This window comes from Pinus tabuliformis, chromosome J, assembly GCF_031772625.1.
Source record: "Pinus tabuliformis cultivar Carrire ecotype Pingquan chromosome J, CPIR1, whole genome shotgun sequence".
Lineage (NCBI taxonomy): Eukaryota > Viridiplantae > Streptophyta > Pinopsida > Pinales > Pinaceae > Pinus > Pinus tabuliformis.
In genome coordinates this window covers 1,259,542,567-1,259,548,817 of record NC_142295.1, presented here as the reverse complement: position 1 = coordinate 1,259,548,817, position 6,251 = coordinate 1,259,542,567, and positions in this window count along the sequence as shown.

The following is a 6,251-nucleotide window of genomic DNA, read 5'->3' as shown; positions in this document are numbered from 1 at the left end:
TACCCCAGAACCATGGCCCAGAACTAATGACTGTATCTCTGACTTCCTTTGATGTGAATCTTACTATAAAGAACCCCTTTGAACATAGATGAATATCGCATTCCATGGTCCAGCTGGTGAAAATCCAATGGAATAGGTCCAATGGCTTGGGCCAAAAACTGTTGAAACGGCATATAAGGGCTTGTGTTTCATAGGACCTAACGTAATCGTCAAGCCCTGGTGTATCTAAATTTAAAACTGGTGTTGCCTCTGACTGATCTACAATGTAAGGCCTGGGTATATTCCCGCCTTGGTCTGAAGAGGACCCTGTGTCTCTGCTGCCCTGAAGTATATTTTTGTAGGATAGCCCTCCCTTGGGTTGATGCTGGGAATCAGGTTTTTTACCCCTGTCTCCCCCTAGGGAGCTTGGCTGTCCCTGATACGGAGCCCCTCCTCTCAATCTAAAATTTAGAGAAATGGTTGATCCTGGTCCAATCTCATAGCTATCCAACGTCCTATTATCCTGGAGAGACCACCTTCCATTTACCAAGTGTTGGATTTGTACTGGGAATCCCGTTTCTACCCAGATCTGTTGTTTCAGCTCCAAGGAGGTGCTATCTGCATGGATCCATACTACACGGGTTTTTCCTTGTGGAAGTTTAATCAAAATCTGAAACCAAGAAATTTTTACCTGCTCTGGCTGCAAGCAAACCTCCAGATCTGATGCCGATTTTGTTTGTTTTTCCTTGAAACTTTCTGGATCTGGTAAAACTTTGCTCGATCTATGCTTTGAACCCTCGATCTGTTGCCTGGGCGCACGCTGTGCTCGAATAGTGGCTCGATCTGAGCCGAGACGACTTTGTTTGAGCACCTGCGTTGTGGGGGGGTTCGGATCTGCACCATACGTCCCACCCCTGCCGGTTTCCCACGCATTCTGAGCTTGGCGGTGGCTGGTTTCGAGAATCTTGTCAAGGGTCTTGGTGAACTGGGTTAAGGCCGGAGAAACCTTCAAACGCTTCTTCAATACCCTCCGCTGCCTCTGGCTGCGTTCGATCTTCGGCCATTTCACGAAACTGTGCAAATCCTTCTTTGGCGGCAGAGCTCCCCCAATCCCAAACTGCTTGGGTCGTTTTTCAAACAATGGATTAAACGCCTTCGGGATCACCTTCTTCGCAGCAGCTGGAACCTTATCCCCTCTCCTCGGAGCCATTGCTGCAATCGATCGACCGAACCCTCCCGATTGCTATTGACTTTTTTCAGTATAGGTCGAGCTTATTGGGCCGTTATGTTTATTTTTTAACAGTACTCTAGTTCTGTTGAAAGGTTATATTTGTTTTATGTAAATTTAATGAGTATAATGCTTCTTATTCTATGGCAGACAATCTCTCAGATTTAAGGTTTATATTTCCAAGTTTGTCAAAAGAAGGGTTTTACAAATGATAATGATTGATTGTAACCCATAGCACTTTATTTTCAATCTTAGGAATTTTATTATGTAGTAAATGTATGAGTTGTCACAACGTTGAATTATTCATTACTCTTCGCCAAAATTTATTGCAATGTTAAGTTTTATATTTTTTGCTCATGTTTGGTCATGCATCACACACTGTTTATCACTATTCCTATATTCGATGGGTAACACTTTCATTATGGATATATGTACATAAATCTGTCGGGTATCACCCCTTAGGGTTTGTATGGTTAAATCATTACGCTCATTGTTTCCACAACTAGTTTGTAGAGGAGTCTGAATCATTTTCCAGGTTTCACTTGGTCCATAAAGCTCCTATATTCCTTCCTTCCTAAGGGTATTGGACTGTATGGCCATTTGGTTAGCATCTGCCAGCTGGACTAACCTAACTCGACAACATGCTCTTTCTAGTTATGCTTTTAACAGTCCCCCTTCCTACCTTTTTCTATAGGGTTTGTTTCTATGTTCTGCATTGGAACCTAGTCAATACTATCTATCAGTCTTGTTATTTCTGCAGGGTTCTACCATAGACATTAATATATTCATTTATTTTCCATTCTAGAATGCATAAACCTCTATTATTCTAAATTCCATCAGATATACTTACATGAATCAAATACGATATTTGAGCTCAGACATACATTTCTTAAAATCATAAGAAATTATATACAAACAAACAACTTTGAGGTACTTATTTGAGCTTAATTAGATAGTCTAAGAACTTGATCGGAAGAGCACCCTCCACCCTTCCAATGAAATTGAAAATTACGCCTAAATCTCCCCCAGAGTTTCCCCAACTACCAGAGTAGTTGTGTGACAATGACTAGCCCCGATCAGCTTGCACACCTCAAGACCTTCCCCAAGTCGAGCTTGATTTTTTTTACAGACTCCTGTTTGTGTGGTGTCTTCCACCATATCCAACCCAGCTCAAGAATGTTTCTCCACCTATAGCATACAACTGCACTTTTTACTTGGTTGTGTCTCTTCTCCCTCTTCTCTAGAAAGGAATTGGAAAAGCAAGAAATCACCCCCCTCTTCCCACTGAGATCCATTTATCTCCATGGAAGAGAGAACCAAGAGCCATAACTAGCACAACTATCTAGTAGTTAGAAAAAGTTGTTTGGGGTCCCTCCTCAAAGTTCCTAGCCGCATCCAACTTAAATAAAAAAGTGTATCTATATATATATATATATATATATATATATATATAATTCTTTTAAATGTTTTCTTGAGTTTTGAAAAGCTTTTCCTCTAAGCCTATCTATTAGAAGTCTTATTATCAAAGTAATTAACCAAAAGTATAGTAAACCAAAATAGCCAATGAGTACTTATGTTAATGGGGGTGTTACATCTTACCACACTTATTTGAAATATTGTCCTTGGTGCTTAACCTTGCCCTTGAAAGAGGTTAGGGTATTCTTGTCACATTAAATCTTCACCCTCCCAAGTGGTCTCTTCTGGGATAAAGTGTCTCCATTGCACTTTAGCTTGGGTGATAGCTCACCTCTGCAACATTGTTTCTCTCTGATCTAGAACACATAGGGGTTCTACTAGGAATTCTCCGTCCTGTTCGACATGCATAAAACACAGTATTGTCTTTAGCTCCCCTTAAGCCTATTTATTAGCTCCAACAATAACAATAACACTATCAATATATATATATATATATATATATAGATATAGATATATATATAAAATTCTTTTAAATGTTTTCTTGAGTTTTGTCAAGCTTTTCCTCTAAGCCTATTTATTATAAGTCTTATTATTAGAGTAATTAACCAAAAGTATAGTAAACCAAAATAGACAGCAAGTGCTTGTGTTAACAGGGGTTTTACATCTTCCCCCCTTATTTGAAACACCATCCTTAGTGTTTAGCCTTGCCCTCGAAACAAGTCAGCGTATGCTTGTCACATTAAATATTCATCCTCCCAAGTGGCCTCTTCCGGGATAAAGTGTCTCCGCTGCACTTTAACTTGTGTGATAGCTCACCTCTGCAAAATTGTTTCTCTCTGATCTAGAATACATAGGGGTTCTACTAGGAATTCTCTGTTTGGTTCGACATGCATAAAACACATAATATTGTCTCTAGCTCTCCTTAAGCCTATTTATTAGCTCCAACACAAATAACAATATATATATATATAGATACTCTAATCCTATTTATTAGAGGTATCATTATCAAAGTAATTAACCAAAAGTATAGTAAACTGAAATAGCCAACAAGTACTTGTATTAATGAGGGTGTTACATCCCCCCCCCCTTGTTTGAAACACCATCCTCAATGTTTATCCTTGCCCTCGAGGCATGTCAGGGTATGCTTGTCGCATTAAATCTTCATCCTCCCAAGTGGCCTCTCCCGGGCTAAAGTGTCGACACTGCACTTTAACTTGGGTGATAGCTCACCTTCGCAACATTGTTTCTCTCTGATCTAGAATAAACAGGGTTTCCAATAGGAATTATCTGTCTGGTTTGACTTGCATAAAACACATAATATTGTCTTTAGCTCCATCAAGTCATTGATTCTAAAAAGAACATACATCATAAAAAATATATTATTTTACCCTTACATCTTGCTAATTTATGATGTGCCTGGAATCATATATATATATTAAGTAGAGAGACATGAAACACATTATGGACTTGTATATGGCTTGGTAATGCAAGTCTATACGCTACTAATCCTATCATTTTCAGTATCTGGAAAGGTCCACAATATCGGGGTTCTAATTTCACATAATCGACCCATCTTAGAGTGCTTCGTTTGGGTTTAACCCTTACATATATGTGGTCACCCACCTCGAACTCCTTGTAGGTTCTCTTTTTGTCTGCGTAGGCTTTCTATCTATCTTGAGCGGCCCTTAGATTTTTTCGCACCTTCTTTACTGCCTGCTCCATCTTTGTTAAGATATTAGGTCCCAATATCAACTTATCTTCCAGACTGCTCCAATTAGTAGGGGTTCGACACCTTTTCCCATACAACACTTCAAAAGGACTCATTTTTATTGACTCATGGTAACTATTGTTATAAGTGAATTCCACTAAATGGAGGTATTCCTCCCACTTAGTTGATTGTTTCATCACATACATGCAGAGCATGTCCTCCAACACCTGATTCAAATGTTCAGGTTGTCCATCAGTTTGTGGGTGATATGTCATGCCGAATTGGATCTGGGTACACAATCCAGTAAAGAGATCCTTCCAAAATGCAAATGTAAACTTCACATCCTTGTCAGAAATTATTACTCTTGGTATCCTGTGCAACTGAAATATTTCTCTCATAAATATATCTGTAATTTGAACATTTTGGTATGTGGACTTGACAGGGATGAAATGAGCTACTTTTCTCAATTTATCCACCACTACCATAATCGTATCATTCTGCTTCTTGGATCTTGGCAAGCCAATTATGAAATCTAGTGTAATGGTATTCCACTTCCATTCAGGTACGGGTAGGGGATGAAGTAGCCCAACTAGGTGCTAGTGTTCCACTTTGACTTGCTGGAACTCTAGGCACTTAGCTAGATATTCCATAAGGTCCCTCCTCCTACCCAGCCAAAAATAGTTCTTTTTTATTGCAGAAAATAGTTTTTGGTATCCAGGATGAGGAGCGTAAGGGATTCGATGAAATTCATCTAGTAAAATCTGTTTAACTGCTAACTGACTGGGAATGTATATTCTCCCCTTAAAAGTCAATAAATTTTTATCATTTATATAATAATAAGAATTTTTTCCAGTTTTTTTCATTTGTTTACTTTTTTAACACAAAAATTTGTACTCGAGGTCTCTAAGGGAAACTTCCCTAATCTACACAGAACAGTCAAATTCTACCCTACTATAAGAAATTTCATATACATAATGCAACTTCCTACTTAGCGCATCTAGCATTCGAGTCTCCTTTCCTTTTATATGCTTGATGTAAAATTCAAACTCACTTAGAAACACGGTTCACCTAGCTTGGCGGGAATTTAAATTGGGTTGCTTAAAGAAGTTGGTTAAACTACTATGATCTCGCATTAAAAAATATTTTCCCTAACAGATAAAGCATCCAAACCTTAAGGGGATGAAAAATCATAGTTAACTCCAAATCAACCCTACCTTCTTGCATTAAAACTCCCCTCCAATGCCCTCATGGTAGGCATTTGTACAAAATATAAACTCCTTATTTGGGTCCGCAATATTTAACACCCAGGTGGTTTTTAATAAGTACTTCAATTGTTCAAAGTTTTGTAGGCATTCTGATGTCCACTTAAACACTCTTCCCTTATTTTTCAAGGAAGTTATTGGCTAGAAAATCCTAGAGAATCCCTCGATAAAGTGGTGGTAATACCCATCCAAGCCCATAAAAGAGCTAATATATGCAACTTTCTTGGGAAAAGAACAATCCATGATAGTTCTGATTTTCTTAGGGTCCGCAACTAAACCTTCAGAGGAGATAACATGTCCCAAATATTGAATTTGTTCCTTAAAAAAGTCACATTTACTGAATTTGGCATAAATTTGATTCTCTCTTAGGGTATATAACACTATCTGAAGATGTTCCTTATGCTCCTCTAGGTTTCTTGAATAAATCATAATATCGTCTACGAAAATCAAGATGAACTTATCTAAATAAGGTTGAGAAATACCATTCATGAAGCTCATAAATGTGGCTGGGGTGTTGGTGAGGCTGAAGGGTAAAACAACGAATTCATAATGACCATTGTGGGTTCAAAATGTTGTCTTAGATTGTAGGCAATCAATACATAATCTGAAGTTTCCATATTTCTTTTGCACAAACAACCCCGGGGCTCCCCAGGGTGAC